We start from the raw sequence: 21427 nt of genomic DNA on the forward strand, positions 1-21427 counted from the left end.
AGTTTATTGTCAAGTGGGATTCCATATAACACCCAGTGCTCATCCCCACGAGCGCCCTCCTCCGTGCTACCTTTGATTCCTCAAATTCCTGGATGATTGTGGAAACTGGATTAGTCAGACCTACAAGTAATCCAAACCGCTGGTTTTTATCGTTTCTACTCCCCACTCCATCCCTCTCCATCAAACCCTGCTCCTGTGAGATGGTCCACAGATTGGAGTATTCAAACCTCCTCCCTCACACCTGCATCCCTTTTCGGGGCTCTGGGCTCCAGGGCAGTCACTAAGAGCCGGCAGAAATACCCAAAAGGAGGCAGAGAGGAAAATACCATGAATTAAAAGTCTGAATTATCCCCCAACATACATTACAGACCGTGGAGAACACAGAGGTAGCTCCAGACCAAAGCTCTGAGACGTGAGATACTCTTTGTCTGTCAGACTCCTTCTGCACCTTTCAGGGGCCTCCCCTCCATCCATCCACTCGCCCATTCATCCACCCCGTCCATCTGTCCCCACTACCCTGTCAACCCATCAGCACAGAGTCAGTAAGCTCCTCCCCACCTATCTGTGCAGAACATGAGGGCTCCTACAAAGACAGAGAAATCAGCACTGGGCTCTGGGCCTTCGGGTCCCACAATCACTGGGAGAAGTCCTCTGTGAAATAAGGAACAATGTTTCAGGGTGGCATCAATTTTGTGATGACTTAGGCACCACTTCGTGCCCTTGGAATTCAGAGACAGAGAGAGTGAGGGCACCATGAAAATGAGGTGAACTCTTTATAGTCTGCCCATCAGCAGTCTCCAAGCGTGGCCTCACCACCCCTTACATCACCTGCCCCCATGTCTCTCTCATTTGGGCTCTCACCCCTCTTTCCCCCTCCTTCCTTCCCCTCCCTCACTCCACAGCATAGCATGAGATTGAATTTTGCCTCTGGGCTTCGTTTAATTGTCTCCTCGCTAATTGCCGTAATCAGCGCACATACACATGAGCTCACATGTGAACATCTTGACGAGTTTTCTTTTGTCACTGTCATGTGATGTCTGAATCCCAGGAACTGCCCCCCCCTTCTGCTGTGTGACCCAAAGTGACTTAGGGAATATCCCTAGTCTCTTTTTCTCGTCAGTGTGGTGGAGGAAAGATTAGCTGCCTCTTGGGGTGAAAGGGGAGGTGTTCAAGGAGAACTTAAATCAATAGTGAGCATAACATGACCCATAGCAAGTGTTTGAAGAATGCTAGCTGTTGCTTTTATTACTGTTTTCCAGTTCTGGTGGAGGAGCAAGCCCACAGATAGCACCTTGTGCTTATTCCTGTGCTGGAGGACAGGGGCTCCAGACCTTTAATGATACAAAGTGATGACGGGTAGTGCACATTTCAGGATCAAGGACAGATTCAATTAAGCAGAGAAAAGAATCAGAGTGGGTATTCATAGGGGGAAACTAGATTTAGTTTAGAGCATAAGTACCCCATTTGGTGGTTGCCCTTTACTTCCAGAATCTTCTGTGTTTTAACACCTGTCCACAGTGCATCCTGCCCTTGAGGCAGTTCTGGGAAGCTCTAGCCTAAAGTAATTCTCAGTAATTCTCAGCTTTCATTTTAGACAGTCAACCATGTTTCTGTGAGGCAGGCCACCCTCCCTGGAGGTGAGAAGGGAGGCTGAGAAGCTGAGGAAGCATGTACAGGAGCAAGGTCCTCACTGACACAGGTGTGCCAACCTTCACACACATTGACACCACCCTATTAGAGCTGGTATGGCTCTCCCCATCATGGATAGAGGACTGAGGTTCAGAGGAACTCCATCCTTGCTTGCGGTAATAACAGCTTGTATGAGGGGGCGCTGAGGTGCAAACTTGGAAGCCTCTGTCTGTCTGTCAACATTGTGACACAGCGAGTGCTCTGACCCTGCTAGGAGCTGGCAGAAGCCCAAAGCCTGGATCCTCTCTTTCCAGAACTTCCAACCCATCGATCAATCAGGGAGGTAAAGCCAGCTCACAAACCCTCATACACACTTGTTTGCACACACTCACATTATTATACACAGTGAGTATACATTCTATGGCTTTGTAGACCGACATTGAGCGTTGAGAGCAGAAGGTGGAGCAGCATTCCAGAAGCTCTGATGGGATGGGCTTGGGCCCCTGGCTTCCCAGTGTGTAGAGGACTCTGGGGCAGCCGGGTGGCAGCAAGAATACTGGTGGGCAGAGGAGTTGGTGCAGTGGCTGTTGGCTACCTGTTACAGAAGTGGTTTCAATATTTCAACCCTGGAGTCAGCCACACCGGTGTATGCTGGAATGTGCCTGCCGAATATCAGCCCTGTGCACACTCACTCTTGCACACTCACTCATGCTCACACCCTTTTGCACATATTCCCATACCTGTACATTCATGAGCCCTCACATTAGTTAGTTGGTGACAACTAACCACACATTGACACATAATCACATGCTGTCAATCACACTCACAGACGTGGCCACACACTGAAACCCTCACAGTCACCTGAACGCACAGAGGCGCACGCCCATGGAGTCACCCTCACTCACGTGATGGCCCCAGAGTGTGGACTCCAGCTACTGCTCGTGTGCCCCAGCAACATGCCCTAGCAGCTTCCACCAGGCCTCCACTGCCTTCCATCTGGGACATCTGGCCGTAGCCGAGGGAGACAGTCCGATTCTGGGGCTTGGAAGGATGTGTGTCTTCCTCAGAGGAGAATACAGCTATGGATTTCAAATAAAGGAATCCCCTGAAAGGTGGTGTGGCACGGGAAAAAGAACACCTACCTGCCTTGAAGCCTGAGAAACCTGGGTTCAAATCCGTTATTCCCTTTTTTCACTGAGTGACCTTGACCAACTCACTTAGCTTTCCTAAACTATAAAATGAGAAACACTAAAACTTCCAGCCTGAATTAAAAACGCAAGCAGAAGGGCAGTGGTGGTCTGCCCTTCCCTCTCCCCTTCCTCCATGGACCCCCTGGGAAAGTGAAGACCTCTCTCAACTGCCAGCCACTATGCTTCGGGGAACCCCAGCTGGTGAGGGCTCCCCACAGCCAGGCTCCAGCTCTGGCCACCGGGAATCGTTAGTGGGAGCCTGCCGTAGGTGCGGCCCAGTGTAGCCTACTCCACCTTCTCCTGCGTGTGTGCACGTGTCTTAGCTGTCTGGCATTCCTTGGGGAATCACAGACGCCTGGCCCTGAAGACACAGCAGGCTTGGGCCGTGTCCCAGGCTGCTGAAACTCCTCCTGGGTCACTGTGGTGCCATCTGGCACTGTGTGTGTGTGTGTGTGTGTGTGTGTGTCTGTGTGTGAAGGGCCGCTGTCATCCGCGCGCGCTGCCCAGGGGCAGAGGGTAGTCATTGTTGACATCTGACTCCCACTTAGACCTCTCTTCTAGAATATTTACACCATCTATCAGGTACCAGACTGACTGATGCCATCTCGCTCTTTGATAACATTATAAGGCAACCATACTTTCTGTTCTCAGCCCTCCAGGAAGGCTTCGGCTTGAGTGTCCTCTGTCCCCAAGGGCTGATGGGCTAATGAGGTTCACCTTCAGTGGGTTTTAGGAGGCACTACAGCTTCAAATAAGGAGCGTTGGACAGAAAAGTCATGAGAATGGAGTTATTATCTTGGTTCTGTCTTTACCTTCCTGTGCAATGACAGATTAGGTAAATTATTTCCTTTTCCCAGGCCTCAGTTTCCTCACTTGTACAAGGTCCCAGCGGGCTTGCTGGATTCTTCCTCAGCTTCCTTCCCACTCTGACTCACTAGAAGGTGACTGACTCATTCTAATCTTTGTGTAATCTCCCCATCCCCTAAGTAGTCACAGTCACGGAAACCCTTGGAGGCAGGGATGGGGTGAGGCCACCTGAGAGCCAGATCACCGTGTATGGCTTGCCATGGAGGCACAGAGCAAGTTTCCCTAAAATCCACATCCATATTTTAAGATCTCTCAGCCTTAGGACTAACCTGCCTCCTTCCATGACACCAATTGCTGTCAGTTTTAGATTTCTATGTACATACACACATATACACATATACATATGTGTACACATGTGTATATTTAAAAGGATAAGTTACTTCTACAAGTAAGGCACCATACTAGGATCTTAACACTCTTTCCCTATTAGTATTCATTACTTCCATAAAAAATAACAATTCTTATTTTGCAAATGAGGAAAAGGAGGCCCAAGGAGGTAACAAACTTTGCCCACGATGACATAGCTGGTGTCTGAAGAGCTGCGATTCAAACATAGGTCTGTCTGTCATGCAAGCCCATCTTTTTGACTCATTCTCTCCCCTGATAGTTGGGCTGGAAACTGTTCTAGAGCGAACAGGTGCTGAGCTGTTCTCATCTGCATCTCACAGGGCATGTGTTGGGAGAGAAGTCTGGGTGGCACCTCATGGGGTATCTAATTAACCACTACTTCTGGCCTCCGTGGAACTGGCCAGGAGCCCTTTCTCTTGCTGATAATGCCCTTGAAGAAGCAAAGAGTAAATGGCAAGACCGATGTGCATGGAGCTAGAGCTGCTATGTTGGGAGAGACAGAGAGATTAGCTTGTGTTTAAGACTGATTGACAGCTGTCAGCCACAGGTTCAAGCCTTCACTGAATATTCTTATTCTATTCCTTGCATGGGCCTGGGTCCTGGTGGTGCCTTGTGCCTTGGCTCCCTGCAGACAAAGCACTCGTGTGTGTGTGTGTGTGTGTGTGTGTGCGCGCGCGCGCGCGCGCATGCACACACACAGGCGTACATGCTGTTCTCTTTGTAGACAGGCAGAAGAGTGCCCACAGTTACCAGAATCTCAGTAAAGTTTGATGCCAGTCTCCCTTCATGTCTTGTATGATGAGGGCCCCCTGTGGGGAGACTTGCAAAATCAGAATCTTTGTTATAAAGGTGCTTATCCTGATACTCCTTAGAACGGACGGGGGCTGGTTAATAGAATACTGATGGCTTTGCTGTCCCAGAGGGCTGGCAGCCTGTGGTTGCAGGGCAGGTGACAAGAAAAGGGGAAGGTAATAGAGACAGGATTAGACAGGAGGGACAGCAGCCATGTAAGGAGGTGAGCAAGGCCAGGCTTGCACTCAGGACACCTCTGGTGTCAGCAATGGAGCACATGCAGCGTAGACTCAAGCTGACTCTAAGTTCCTCCTGCCTCCAAAATGGGCCAAGAGGGGCTGTATGCCCTAGGTCTGGGAGCCAGAAAAAAGGTTTTTGCAGGGAGAAGAGTGGGGGCTAAGTCGTAATTAAAGCAGACTCTGTGAGAAATCTCCACCACCTGAAATTAGAGACCATCCTGGGAGGCCACCAGTGGGAATAAACCCCCAGACAGAATGTATACACCCTCAGCCCGAGTCTCACATCTCCAGATTCATCTCCCATTTGGAGCTCCTTTGCTAATTGTGGCTTCCTCTTTCACTAAGGTGAAGTACACTTCAGACAGGACTGTGCTAACAGCTCAGTCACAACCACAGGCGAATGAACACACACCAGGGTGGCATGTCACGGGGCCATCATTCTCACCATGAGCCCCCCTGCACGAGTGCCCCCTGGCCCAGCTCCTGCCTGCTTCCGTGCCTCACCAGCCAGAAGCACACTCCACATAGGGAGGCTTTCCACAAGTTAGGCCCGTGCTTCACGTCTCCCTTGCTCTTCCAATGGCAGTGGTTTGTTAGAATGTCATTTTTTTAAATTTTCTTTCATAGGTATTTATTTATTTTGAGAAAGAGAGAGCACGCATGTGTGCATGCACGAGTGAGGAAGGAACAGAGAGAGAGAGAGAAGGAGAGAATCCCAAGCCGGCTCCACGCTGTCAGGACAGAGCCCGATGAGGGAATCAATCTCACAAATCATGAGATCCTGACCTGAGGATGCTTAACAGACTGAGCCACCCAGGGACCCCCTAGAGCAGAGCCTCCACAAAGGGAAAAGATGACAGAGGTCTATGCTCAGATATCACCTTGTTCAAAAGCTCTTGGTGCATCCCCAGAGGAGACTGAAAGGTCCTACAGCTTCCCTAGCCGGCTGCACGTAGGGGCCTGGAGACTGTCACACTCCATTGTAATCACCTGGTCACTTGTCTTCCTCCCCACCCACTGCCTGTTTGTTCACCAAACACGGGGTTTGGCACTAACAGGTGCCCTGTAAACTTATGCCCTACTACTGTTCAAAGCACTGTGTCTGGGTCCGGTGAGCAAACTCTCATGCTGTAGTCTGCTGACTGCCTGAAAGAACCACATAGTGTGGCCTGGGTGACCTGAGCCCTGCCTGTCACATGCCCTGTGCCAGAGCGGTAAGGAGGCATGGGAGAGGCAGTGCGATGCAGTGCAGAGTCCAGTCTCAGACCCGGACTGACGGAGGCCTGGGCTCTGGTCCGACAATTTACCAGCTACATGACTGGAGACGAGTTACTTAACCTCCGCAAGTTTCAGTCTCCTCCTCAGCCAAACGAGGGCGGTTCTTCTCCTCCTGCGGGGGGGGGGGGGGGGGCAACAGGTAGAGAGCCTTGCATTTTGTGTAGGAGCTGTTGAGTAAATGGAAGCTTTCCCAGGGAGAGTTTGTCTTAGTCTCCATTCAAGTTGGCCTTCCTGAACCTCACTAAGTTCTTCCCTGTTTCCCATGCAAGGACTCAAGTCAGTCTGTCTTCATCGAACCCCACCATGACTGAGCCAGCAAGGGACCCTTGGAAAGGCACTGGCTCCAATGGGATGTAGCTGGTTCCTCCCTCTGATCCCTCCCCCTGACCCAGCTTGAGAGCCACTGAGGTGAGAAGCGTCCCAGCTGAAGTCCTTAGATTTTCTGCCTGTAAAGTGAGTAATTCAAGTCACTAGAGTTCCTCTGCATCTGAGGTCTCCCTGCCTCCCTATCTGTACCAGCCTTTGCAAAGGAGGAGCTCTGTTGAAATTGGGAACAGTCGCACTGGTTTGGCGGACCCAGCAGATGGCACTCTGCCCCAGCTGCCCAAGGGCTGACTTCTGACGTGGTTTGGCACAAGGTCTTGTGGCCAGAGTGAGGAAAGAGATGGTTTGTTTTTCTTCCCAATCACAGAGAGAAAGTCATTTGTAGGAAAATATCAGTTGACCACAAGCATATGGTTCTTGGGCACGTGTAAGCCCAGGATGCCTCCCCATTTCCCTCCCTTTCACTTACTTTCCATCCCACCTCTGCAGTCATATGTGCACACACACCTGTACGTGGACATGCACACACACACACACACACACACACAAACACACAAACACACCTGAGTCATGGTCTTGGCTACCAGTTAGTATACACTGGACTTCAGCATTTACTTTTCCTTTGGGTAGAGTGAAGCAGAAGTAGTAGGAGTAGAATCTCCTTAAGTCATCTCTGGCATATCCCAGTGTATTGGTCAGGATAAGCCAAGTCATGCTTCAGTAACCAATGAGCCCCAAACCTCAGGGGTTCAAATCAATGAAGTGTTACCTCCTCTTCACCTTAGATCCCCATGGGGTGTCAGCCAGAGCCCTAATGCTCATTAATTTGATTTTGGGGGTGCAGGCTGGCAGGGCAGCCTTGATCTGGAACATGGTCAGTCCTCATGACATAAAGGCAAGACAGCATGCTCAACTGTGGCTCCTAAAGATTACACTTTACAGACAAAGCAAGTCCCATGGCCATAGCACCAATGGGCATGGTAAGATACCCCCTGAAGGAGAGGGGCAGAGGCTACAAAATATTTATGAACACAGTACAATCTACCTCACCCATGTGAAGTGATCCTTGGATAGCCACCCTTTGGAATTATTGATGCCAGTGTTGTCTTCTTTTGAGCTGTGAATATCATCCTAGAAAAGCCAACCAGACTTTATCAAGTTCTCCTATATGCAAAGGAGACTATGGCTCTGAGTAAGAGGAAGGAACCAAGATGGAGAAAAATAGGTTCCTGCTCTTCACAGGCTCATGATCCAGCAAGCAGGAAAGCATGGCTGAAAACAAAGCTCATGGAAGACATCTTTGACATGTGCCAGCAAAGGGGTGGAAAGGCACAGGTAGCGTGAGCCCTGATGATGTAGAAGACTGGGCTCTGCTGCATCAGACAGAGGGTGTTGGTGCCCTTCCCAGCCACACACTGGGAGAGCCCACATCTGCATACACTGTGGACTGACCGCATATTGTTTGTCTGGGCACACATTCATTATGAATGAGGTACCATACTACTACATACAAGAGTTGAGGAAAGTAGGGAATGTTCCTGCCCTCAAGGAGCCCACAGCTAAAGCAGGACAGATCAGGGGATATTTTATCCCCAGACTTCAGAGTCAGTATTAAGACAAGAGCTTCCTGTACAAATACTGACACTATATGTGGCCAAGGTAACAGAATGAGGGCTGTTCAGGGAAGAAATGAGCTAGTGGCTGAAGTTCTAAGATTTGTCAGGCACAGATTAGGGACAGGCTCTCCAGGCAAAGGGAGTGGTTTATTGGCAGGAGAAGAATGAGAAAAACAGCACATTATTAAGAAAACAAACCATAAATAATTCATCAAGGCTTATGCCTAGAACAGTAGAGTATTTGTGCAGGGAGAAAGAGGAAGGTGGGGTGACTGTGGAAATGAGACTGGAAGACTTCCCGGGTTGGGGGGGGTGGGGGTTGGCCACAGCAGGAAGGCCCTTTGAAGCCATGTCAACAACCATGGAATTTATCCTGAGGCCTGTGGGGAATCACAGAAGGGTTTGGGCATGGGGTGGCTTGGTTATGAGGTATAGTCCCACCCCCTCCCTTTCATCCTGCTCCAGAGGCATAGCAGTGGTGGGATGATGTATTTGCATACCAGCCTGCAGAATATGTGCAAGACTAATCATAGCTCAGGCTGGTAGCTCAGAGCTCTGTGATCCCTGGTCCCACCTAGGGGCGTCAGTCACCAGGCACTGTCTGAGCTGAGGGTGGCAACTCTTGCCTGATGCCTTCTGCAACTACTTTCTCATGGAAAATCTCTGTGGTCAGAGAGCAGGGCACTGACCAGAAAAACTGGCTCAGCTCTTAGTATCTGTTAATTTGTCTATTTGNTTTTCTCATGGAAAATCTCTGTGGTCAGAGAGCAGGGCATTGACCAGAAAAACTGGCTCAGCTCTTAGTATCTGCTAATTTGTCTATTTGGTTTGGTTCCCTATCTTAGCCACCATCACAGAGACCTGTTTCTCTAGACAGAAGGATGATCTGAGCCCCAGCTCTCTGCTGCTAAGGCCCAAGGCCCAGGGAACAATCGGGTGCCTCAGTGGGCAGTGTCATAAGTGGAAATGTCCTGTGGCCCAGCCATCTTCTGCCAGGAAGAGAGCTACTGTTCCATCATGGCTGCCAGTGGCTGGACCAGCTCACTTACCCTCCTTCTTTCACTCACTCCATGACTCACTCATTCAACAGCATCCTCTGGTAATTGGACCACCCACTCATCAACTCGCTAGTGTATCTGTGGCCAAGCACCAGTTCTTACCAGGGTAGAAGTTCTATCCTGAACATCCTTCCTGCCCTTGGGAAGCTTACAGTTTGGCCACCTCTAAAGACATCTCCCTACATACACACACACATCAACAGGTACTTGGGCCTCTTACAAGTATGGATGATATCAGCATAGGTCTTCAAAGACAATGCATGTGGTCAGATAAACAGAAAGAGCTACTAAGACAAGACAAGCAACAGCTGGATTTTAAAAAGATGGATTAGTTCACAAAGCATCTTGGGGCTTCATTGGTTCTTCCTGAAGGTTTATCATTCTGTTTAACCCATTCATTTATGAGTCATTCACCCACCCATTTAGGCATTCATTTGTCCGTATTCACGGAGGGGATATGATGTGTTTGGCTAGTATGGGGAGAAGATGATAAACACATGAATATATGATAAACTTGAAACAGCTCCTACCACCAGGGAATGTACATATGATGCTAAGAGTAGTGTACACACACACACACACACACACACACACATAGTTTATAATTTATATGTGTTCAAGTTACTACATAAAAAGAGCTCATAGGTGTGGGTGTTGAGCAGAAGAGGAAAACACATCTTTTGGGAAAGATTTAGGAAAGAGGTCACAGAGAAAGTAATTCTTCAAATGGTTCCTAAAGGTCACCTTGAGTTTCACTGCAAGATTTGAGAGTAGCATGCCATCACAGATTGCATGATTTGAGGCAAGAAAGCATGGGGTGAGATTTGGGAAGAGCGATACCCTTGTCTGGGGCTGAGTTAAGGGAAGCCGGAAGCCAAGGTAGGAATTACAGATGGTTTCAGCTTGTGCAGGATTTTCAAACAGTTCATACCCTCCCTCTTTCTTCAAGTGCTTTAGTCATTCTCTCTCCCTGCTTCAGGCTAATGAGGATTAACTGCCTGTGTCCACATAAGTCACTTATCCCTCCCACAGCAGATGCTTCTGACCAACAGATCAGCTGAGCCTGAATGCAGCCTCAATGCCCTCCACTCATGATTAATGACTGAGGGTGAACTTGGCTGCCTTCCCAGACCTAATCATGCATTTACAGAATGGAGGCTCAATGGGACCTTCGAGGGAATTTTAGCCAGTCTCCTTATATCGGAAAACAGGAAAACTGAGGCAAGGGAAAGTTAAGGGGGGTGCCCAAGACCCCAGAACCAGTGAGAGGAGAGCATCAGTAGAGCTGTATCTTAGCTCCCTTGGCTGCTTCCTTGCCTCGAAACACAGCATGTCATGTCCTAGGAGAGGCAGACGAGTGCTTTAGCTCCACTTGACTTTCCAGAGGCTAACATTGGCCATCTTGGAGGGGGGCACTTTGCCCCCACATCCCTCTCGTTCCACAGCCAGTCTTCGGCTTCCACAGATGATGGTCTGTGGCTGGTCTGTCAGAGCTAGCCTCTCACCATCCAGGACTTCATTTCCTCCTTTATCAAACTCCTGGGACTGTCAAAAGCTTTCTAGAAATATATTATTGAGGGGTGGAGGGGGGAGAGAAATTGCTCACATATTTCCGTAGCCTCATCCTTTCCTCTTCTCTCTCCATGGGACCACTTTCGATATTACTGCACAGAATACTTAACACCAGTAATCAAGAATCTTATTTGCAAACAGAAAAATTAGAGGCTGAAATGATTCATGTTGCACATGGATTTTCTACATTTAAAAATGTCACAAAGTCTCTTTAAGTAGCATCTTCTAAACTTTTCGTTGACAGATCTTCAAATGAGTAGTGGAGAGAGAAACTCGAAACAGAAATGCTCTAAACCATGACTGCTGATTAAGTATGCACCAGAACTCAAGATAAAGCAACTATGACATAATTCTGATGTTTTAAATGAAATGCGATTTGCTCAGTTTTAAATGTTCATTTTACTGACCAGGCAGCTGAAATATAGGAAGGCTGGCAGCTCAAATTCCACTCTCCTCCCTGCCAAGCAGTGCTCTCCTGTCCTAAAAGCCTCTCATGAGTAACCCAGAGCCCTCCTTTTTTTTTTTTAATCTTGGTTCAAACTTGGACATAACATAATAAATATGTTGTTTCTAGAGGGAGCCATCAAACCCTTCTTTTCCCTAAAAGTGCCCTAGTGGAGATGTGTCCAGATTGAGAGCTAGGTGATTAGCATTGTCTCTAGCAGGGTCCCCTCCCAGAATCAGGCCTCTATATCCCAGTCACTCTACTGTTTGCCCTTAGGGTGGGGATGAGGTTTCTCTAGCTTTGACTCACCTTCAGGACTGAGTCTTGCCTGTAACCCTCCCCTCCCTGATGGAGTCACGGCACACACCTACTCTCTGGTGTCTGCTCTGTAAGGAGACTTAGAGCCTGGCTTCCTGCTTTGAGTCCAACATGGCCGTTGGAGGATGAAAGGGCAGATGCAGGACCGAGCAAAGCCCAGACCACAGTGCAGTGGCCGGTTTGGATGGGAGGGGCCGAGTCGCTGGTCCGCACTGGTTCTCAGGGCCCCCCTTGAGGGGTGCAGCAACTCTCCTCTCCTCCTTTGAAAGAATAAGCCGCTCCCCAGCCAGCCAGGGTGTCTAGAAATCAGCCTTTGCAGATGTAAAAGTCTTGGGTCGGCCCTGTTTTCTGGATTCCAGATTTAGCTACTATTGGAAGCAGCTTTCTCATCTATAAAATTTATTACACAATTAGCTTTCTTCATAGCATATTGTGAAAGCTTATATAGAGAGGTGTAAGTTGAATGACTAATAAAGGTACACCCGTGCCTTGCATTGTGGGGGCAAGGGACCAGTTAGAGTCTCTTAGAAGAAGGAGGGAGACAGGCTTGATGGAAAGAATGACACTGAGTGCCAGAGAAGAAGGAAGAAAGGTGGCAGCTTGGGAGGAGGTGGAGAGCCAGCTTCCTAGTCGGTTGCTGACAGGGCCTTGGCTGGAAGCTTTCTGGAGGCTCAGACACTCCAGCTGACTGAAAATAGCTGTGAAGTCAGGAGCCCTGGGATCCAGCCCTGCATTTGACATCAGCACCTGTGTGACTTTGGGCCAACCATGTCTTCATCCCAAGTCTCATTATCCCCCAAAATGGAGATATTGTGGCTAACAGGAAGTTGAGTGACAAGGTTTTGGAAAGTCTGTGTTGGATGCATATGAGCTCGTGTGCTCACCCACACATCATGACCTAGAGGTCACAGCCTCTTCAAGGCCAGCTATGTTGGGCTGTCTATCCTGGTCATGCTTGGGGTGTCCTCAGAGATGATAGTTTTGTTCTAGCACTAGAGAGAGTTCTCAAAACTAAGCAGGAAGCCAATGAACAGAAGGGGAAAGGTGAGGACTACAGTTTATTCCAGAAAAGTTGTGCCAGTGCCCGAGCCATGAAGGGAGGGCACCATCTGCCCCCGGCCTGATGCCTTCTAGGTGCCAGGCTGTGACAATGCCTCGCTTTGTGTCCATGCCGGATCTGTCTTGCTGCTCCCTTCTGGGGGTGCTTGCATCGAGGGAAACACAGTAGAGCAGGGCCTGGAATTGAGGTGTGGGAGGGGGCAAAGGTAGAACGCAGAGCCTGGAGTCTGGGACCCAGAATGTGACATTCTTAAAGTCGTCAGGCTTCGGGACAGGGGCTGGAGGCCTGGCCAGGAGAGGAAAGTAAGGAAGGGCTAACTTTCACATGAGGCTAACCCTGAAAACTGAGCAACGTATAGTGGAAAGCTCAGGAAAGGTCCTGAGTCATGACCTCGCCCAGCAACAGTGTCTTGTCTGCCTCTGAGAAGCTGTCCACTGCCGTGCAGGGGAGAGAAGCCCTGGCCCAGGCCCGCCCAGCTCCGCCCCTGCTCACTGCATGTTGTTGAACAAGTCTGTTAACTTCTTTGGATCCACTTTTTCAAACTGTAAAATCAGATTTACACTACCTGACAAGATTGTCGTGATTATTAAATAAGGCAAAGGGTTTGAAAATGCTCAGGAAAATACTTTTGGGTATGTCTATCATTTCTCAGGCAGCCTCACACTTTTGCTCTGATAATGACAGAAATGAGTACGTCAATGTCTGCAGTCCGGCTGGATCCTGACATGTGAGGCAGCCCTACATCAGCTTTCTAGAGTAGTCCTGCCTTCCCCATCCCGGGCCTCTGAGGTCAATGGGGTACCAGGGCTCCTTCCTGCCATCTCAATAGGCTCTTGAGTAAATTGCCAGATTTATCAAATAAAAATACAGCATTCCCGGTTTAATTTGAATTTCAGATTAATAAGTAATTTTGTACTATAAGTACATTTTATGCAATATTTGAGACATACTGAAGCCAAAAAAAATTCTGTTTATCTGGCAATCCCACCCCAGGGGCCAGGATCTACCCCACTCTCTTTACCCCCCTCATACCCATCAGCAGCTGACTCCTGGTGGGCAGGTGGGGGACAGCAACACCATGCTGATCAAGCTTCGGGGCACAGTCTAGTCTTTGTGCTCAAGTGGAAGCTTCCCAAACATAATACAAACAGTCTCAGCTGCATTGGGAAGAGCATAAGCACCGTGGGGGATGGAGGCCAGGGGGCTCTGTGCCTAGAATTTTGACTTCTTCCTCCAATGCTTGGGTTCCCTGAACCATCCAGACCTGAGTCCCAATCCCACCTCTGCTGCTTACTGGCCGTGTGATCTTTCCCGGTCTCACTTTTCTCATCTGCAAAATGGCAACAAGGACATTTGCCTTCTGGGGGCTAGAAATTTAAAAGGAAACAATGGGTGTGACAAGCGATTTTAGCACCAGGCAGCGCCCGCTCAGGGCAGTGTTAGATCTTCATGCTCAATAAGCGGCAGCAGTAGCAGCAAAAGTCATGCTCACGTTTTTGCTGGAAATGGTCCAAGCCCGTATTTCCTCTGTTCCTCCTCCTTCCTCCAAGTCTCTTACAACTCTCAGCAAACTGCGCCTCAGATTTATTTCATTTTTTAAAAAATATTTTGAGTCCTTGAGTTTGCGCAGATATCTTAAGTAGGTGAAGCCTGCTCAGCTAGACAGGGACCCAGAAGGCTGGAATATCTGGGAGTGTTTTCCATCAAAACCGGCCAGTAAAGCCAGTCCCTGGAGGAAGTGCAGATGGGAGAAGTGGGTGAGAAATTCCCTGGAGGAGGTGATCAGGGCCACACAAGTGCCTGGGGCAGACTGGGGACTTACCAAGGGCCCAGGAGAGGCTGGTTTAAGACCTGCACTCCGCCTCCTCTACTGGGGTCCTGCTGTGCCTCTGGTAAGTGGGGACGCATTCCCCCTGCTGGGACCTGCTGGGCCCTTCCTCCTTCAACTGTCTCCAGCCCCTACGCAAGCCCTGTCCTCTTCTGTAATCAGAGAAATGACATAAGCCCTGTGACAATTAAAGAAATGTCACACTAATTGCTACTTAGGAAATTCAATCTGCATCCCTCACCATTGCTAGGCATGACTAATTCCTGATTCTGGGTCTCACTTCCTGGCAAGAGGATTTTTCTCACTGAAGGCAGGTATTTAGAGCTGTAGCATTTTGTAGCAATTCTGAGCCTGCTCCAAATGTTCTTACACCGTTTCTGCCTCTTTGGCCATACAGGCAGCCTTTTCAAACATTGCTTTCAGGTTTACAGAAACAGGTATATTATATATTGCATTTATACTCTGCAGCTCCCATGTCTCTCATGATTACCACCTGGAACTTACGTGTCCTTTATCATCATCATAATCACAGATTTAGAAAAGAGAAGTACTGCCTACAAACAAAACCAGAGACACAGGTTGGAGCTGGGAAGGCCTCAGAGGTCTTTCCGGATCAGCCTCTTCCAAATAAGGGCACGGAGGTCCAGAGAAGGCAGATGGCCTGGAGCTCTGCCTGGCCAGTGCCTGGCAGGTTTGGATCTAGAACCCATGACCTGTGGCTTCTTGGTCAAGCCTCCTTCCACCGAACTAGGCTGCCTTTGGGGAAACATCCCTCTCTAGTCCCTGACCTCCAGTGATCTGGGACCTTTACGTCCCCAGTTCTCCATGAAGGGCTAGCACCTGTATCTCACAGCCACACTAAGGCACAGGGGAGCATGCGGTGGGTCAGGGGTGGAGCCAGACTACAAGTCAGGCCTTGGAGTTCCTGGAACAGGCTTTCTCCGTGTCACTTATGCTCCACACACATCCCTTGGACACAGTTAGGGCGCTTGCCTCTGCTCCACACCCTTCCACACTTGCTGGCACTCACTGCTCTACTCACGGCAGCCAGTTGACATTTCAAATCTCATGCCTTGATCTTGCAAAAACGTTTGCGCTACTTTTTAATCCTCAACTCTGCCCCTTGTTTCCTGGGAAGACTGAGAAATCAATTCTGTATTCAGGTAAGTCGGGAGTCCATGGAAGGATGAAAGAAAATAGGAAATCAGAACAGCCTAGTGGAAGGAAGAAAGGGAGAGGAAGATCACAGCAGGTTATGTGTGTGAGTCAATCCACTGGCTTTTTTGAGGCCAATCAATCGCTAATCATGTCCTTGGCTGTTGTAAGGAAACATTGCTCTGGGAATCAGAGGGAGGGGGGTGGAGGAAGCCCTCTCACAGTGTCCACTGTCTCCCCTGTCCCTGTGCCGACGTCTCTCAGCAGCAGCAGTGGACTCAGTGCCTGCCCCAGAAGGCCCAGCGGCAGCAGGGGAATGAGTCCTGTCAGATACCCTGTCAGGTGTCAAGAGACATGTGCGCCCCAGCCCAAGAAGCAATGCCCACCCAGGGGTACAGCCATGCCCACCCAACACAAGTGTTCCTCACCCGGCAAGCCCCCAAGAGTAAACAGAAGTGAGGATGAACTGGGGTGCCGTCTGCCCAACATCCAGGCTGGCAGAAGGCGCCCTCTCTTCCCTCCAGCCCCAAGAGTTGCGCTCCTCTCCCACCCCTTTCTGCCCAGGGTCAAATTCAGCATTGTCAGCATTTTCTCCCACTAAGCATTGCTCAAGTCTTCCTCTGTACCCTGCCCGGACACTCTTCCAGGAGGATATGAGAAGGACTCTTCCTCTCCAGCCCCTAGTTTGACCACAGCTAGGGCCCCATCCATGTCCCAAAGTAGCAGATGCATCTGGGTTTCTCCCGGGGCTCCACCCTGAGTAATGGGGACACCGGAGGCTGAGGCACAGCTTCTGCCTTAGTCCTTCCTCCAAACCTCCCTCCATGAGCTTCTCTTCTATTGCCTCCCCTAATAAATCCGTGCTTCACATCATTGCATCCTGCCCCAGTCTGAGACCCATTCATTGGTGCAGAGGGAACATTTTGGGGAAATGTGCAAGGACACACATGCTGGGAGTGCATCTTCATGGGCGTCGTGGCTCTGGTAACTAAAGGTGGGGAAGGCCGGACCCTGAGGGAAAGAAAGCCCAAGGGCTATTTGGCCAGAGTCTGGGAGACCCTGGCTAAGTAGTCGCATCTAGGGAAAGACAAAGGGAGGAAAGGTTTAGCTCCTACCAAACCCCCAGCCTACCTGACAGTTGTGGCTTTTGTGTCTCAGAAGTTGTCATTCTGAGATAGAAAAATATCTTTTCTGGGGCGCCTGGGTGGCTTAGTCGGTTAAGCGTCAGACTTTCGCTTAGGTCATGATCTCACGGTTCGCGGGTTCGAGCCCCGCGTCGGGCTCTGTGCTGACTGCCAGCTCAGGGCCTGGAGGCTGTTTCAGTCTGTGACTCCCTCTCTCTTTGACCCTCCCCTGCTCACGCTGTCTCTCTCTCTCCTAGAAATAAATAAAACATTTTAAAAAGAAAAGAAAAGAAAAATATCTTTTCTGATATCTATCTATTTTTCTGAGAAGAAAAAATATATATACAGATATAAGAGTACTTCAAAGCATATCTACAGACAAGTGCAAATGAACTTTTCATGTATTTGTTTATGTGTTTTCCATTCATCTACTCATTAATGCAAACTCCATCACTCACCCATCTAATATTTAGCAAGTTCTGCTGTGAGTCAGGTTTTCCACTCTGCCATGCTGGTTTTCCAGAGCGCTCCCAAGACAGTCTAGCCTGAGTCTCAGTCTGGATGTCATGGTCATTTTGTCACACAGGGAAAGATTGTTCCAGGATTATTGTGTACACAGTGTGCACAATTTTACAATTCACCTTGTCAGTCGGTACAGCTTATGGCTTCTGAAAGAAGTCTTATTTCTACAACTGGCTTCCTCACCTGAGTGCAAGACCGGCCGCCTGTATTGAAAAGAAGCAGCAAACCTCCAGATATAAAGAGCTGAGTTGTGAAGGCAAGACCCTCAGAGGCAGGAGCAGCCAAATACACAGCCAGAATTTCTCCTTCAGCTTTATTCTTCCCTTGGGCGTTGCTCACTGAATCTAAATGCCACCATGGGCAACTGAAATAATAAATTGCTTCTTCATTTAACACTGGACTGAGAAGAAATTAATAACCACTTTCTCCATTTCTCTTTAAAGATGCTATTGGTGGCTAATATTACCACACAGTAATTTCTTAACATTTAGCGGTGCAGGTATTAACCAAGAAAGTCGGAAGGCAGTACAAAGAGTTAAGATGGAGATGTGCATGCCTCTAATCCATAGAGTTCTCTGCCAGCCCACTGAGCCCCAGTTCATACATCCTGAATGAACTCTGTCAGGAAGGAAAGGCTGGTACATCTTGGCAAACCCCTTTTCTGAATTCTTCCTTCTAAGCTCCAGCCAGATCCTAGGTGGCATGGGTTTTGAATGCCATCCCCATGGCTTCCTGAAGGCTTTGGTGAGTCCTCCCACAGACACTTGGAGCCCAGGGCTAGTAAATCTCCATAAAGCAGCTAGTCAGCAAGATGAAAATGATGGAAACAAGGTGTGCTTCTGCTGCAGTATGAGCCTGAGGCTATCAGCTCACATCCATGCCCTCTACACCGGTCACATCAGCGGCCAACGACAAGGTCCCACTTCTCTGTGAATATGTGAGAATCCATTCCCTTCCCAAGGAATGCTTTACCCTCTTCTTTTTACCTTTTGACCCCATTCACTCATCCCTCCCCACTCCACCTTCATATATATATATATATGATATATATTGCACATAGACAAAAGATCATATGATGTTTGTCTTCCTCTGTCTGACTTATTTCACTTAGCATAATGTCCTCAAGGTCCATCCGTGTTGTTGCAAATGGCAGGATTTCATTCTTTTTCATGGCTGAATAGTATTCTACTGTGCATGTGTATACCTATATACCACAATTTCTTTATGCATTCATCTGTTAATGGGCACTTAGGTTATTTCCATATCTCACAAGTTATAAATAATGTTAATTGTAAATAATGCTGCAGTGAACATGGGAATGCATATATCTTCTCAAGTTAGTGTTTTCATTTCCTTTTGATAAATGCCCAGATGTGGAATGCTAGATATATAGCAGCTCTATTTTTAATTTTTTGAGAAATCTCCATACTGTTCTCCATAGTGGCTATACCAATTTACATTCCTGCAAAGAGGGTGCAAATGTTCCCTCTTCTCCATATACTTGGTGACACTCAGTATTTCTTACTTTTTCAATAATAGCCATTCTAACAGGTGTGAGGTGATAGCTCATTGTGGTTTGATTTGCATTTCCCTGATGACGAGTGGATGTTGAGTACCTTTTCACATACCTATTGGCCATTTGTATGTCTTTATTGGAAAAATGTCTATTCTGATCTTCCCATTTTTTTAAGTTTATTTATTTTGAGAAAGACAAAGAGAATGTGAGTGAGGGAGGGGCAGAGAAAGAGAAAGAATCTCAAACAGGCTCCACACTGTCAACGCAGGGCCCATGTGGAGCTCAAACTCACAAGACCATGAGATCATGACCTGAGCTGAAATCAAGAGTCTGACCTAACCGACTGAGCCATGCAGGGAGCCCTGATCTTCCCATTTTTAATCAAATTGTTTTTGCTATTGAGCTGTATGACTTCTTTACATATTTTGGATATTACCTTCTTATCAGATATATAATTTGCAAATACTGTCCTCCATTCAGTAGGTAGCTTTTTTATTTTGTTGATGATTTCCATTGTTGTGCAGAGACTTTTTAGTTTGATATAGTCTCATTTATTTTTACTTTCGTTGCCTTTGCTTTTGGTGTTAGACTGAAGAAATCATTGTCGATAGTGGCGTCAAGGAGTTTATTGCCTATGTTTTCTTCTAGGAGTTTTATCATTTCAGGCTTTACATTCCAATCTTTAATCCATTTTGAGTTATTTTTGTGTATGGTATAATATATTAGTTTAATTTTATTCTTTTACATATGGCTGTCCAGTTTTCCCAACGTCATTTGTTGAAGAGACTATCTTTTCCTCATTGTAGATTCTTGTCTCCTTTGTTGTAAATTAATTGACCACAGATGCATGGATTTGTTTCTGGGCTCCTTGTTCTTTTCCATTGATTGATCTGTTTTTATGCTAGTACCATACTATTTGATTACTATAGATTTGTAATCTACTTTTCAGTCAGAAAGTGTGATGCCTCCCACTTTTTCTTCTTTCTTAGGATTGCTTTGGCTACGGGGGAGGAGTCTTTATGATTTAATACACTTTTAAGATTTTTTAAAATATAACTTCATCCATCAGAGGCTTAAAAGTATCAATGTCCTATATTAAAATTTCATTTATATATGTGGCAAAAGAAGGGTGATTTGTATATTTCTGGTTCCTCTTCATTTAAAGTAATATAATGTCACCAGCACCTGTGTGGTTCAGTCGGTTAAGTGTCTGATTCTGGATTTCAGCTCAGGTCACGATCTCATGGTTTGCGAATTCAAGCCCCACACAGAGGTCTGTGCTGACATTGCAGAGCCTGCTTGGGATTCTCTGTCTCTCCCTCTCTCTCTGCCCCTCCCCCACTCATGCTGTTTCTGTCTCTCTCAAAATAAATAAATAAACTCTAAAAAAATAAATAAATAAAATAAGGTAATATAATGTCAGAACAAAAGGGACATTATGCAACATTTGCTTCACCTTCTTCATTGACCAAAGAGAAAACTCAAGAGTGCTCCATAATTCCTATATCAAGTATAAAAAACTATTGGATTACTCCAAAATTCCCCTACAAGACCCAAAATATACCACAATTCTGTAATACCAAAAAATTCACTCTCCCCAAAAACAACATTTAGTTTCAACACTTAAGTTTTTTGGTTCATGCTATTCCTTCTGCCTAGAAGGAATTTGTCCACTCTACTCTCTAAGATACCCTCTTAGTTTTAAAGGTCTAGTTGAAATATTTCTATGGAACCTCACTTAATATTTTAGTAAGAACCAGTACCTTATATAAGCTCTTATGACATCTTTGTACAAATTTCTATTAGTAATATAATTGTTATAATCTTTTATGAATTATGCATATAATTAGTTTTTGCATTATAGTTCACTTATATGTGTTTATTTCCCTTATTGAACTATGAGCCTTCGAAGCCTAAGGGTCTTACTGTTCTTACATCCCCAAGTGCATAATGAACTTCTGCTTCTGAGTGGAATGGGGTAGCTTATAGCAAACCAGTCATCTAGAGCAAATCTAGAATACATTCATAACTTTTCTGAATTCAGATGAGGACACTAAGATTCCAGAGGAAGGAGAACTTCAGAGGTGAACCAAAAGAAAAATTTTTGCACTGGCATCATTGGTGGATTCTGGCCATGAGCAGAACTAAAATCTCGGTTTTCCACTGTGGTAGACTCTTGCTGGGGGACAGAGAAACCGAAAGAGCCAATGGATGCTTCAAGCAAGTGACTGACTTTTCCATTCTTAAAATTTAGTGAATTCTGGGAATGTTCAGGTTAAAAGCAGAAAGTGTCTAAAAGGGAGAGTGGAGGTTTTAGTAGGTTTATAAGACAATGATTAGCATTTGTAACCTGCTGAGGAGAGAGGCCCTGGGAAATATACCAGATTGGCACTTAGAAATATTTTTTAATGTTTTATTTATTTCTGAGAGAGAGAGAGAGAGTAGGGGAGGGTCAGAGAGAGAGGGAGACACAAAATCTGAAACAGGATCCAGGCTCTGAGCTGGCTGTCAGCACAGAGCCCGACATGGGGTTCGAACCCACAAAC

Source organism: Crocuta crocuta, unplaced genomic scaffold, assembly GCF_008692635.1.
Source record: "Crocuta crocuta isolate KB4526 unplaced genomic scaffold, BGI_CrCroc_1.0 scaffold786, whole genome shotgun sequence".
Lineage (NCBI taxonomy): Eukaryota > Metazoa > Chordata > Mammalia > Carnivora > Hyaenidae > Crocuta > Crocuta crocuta.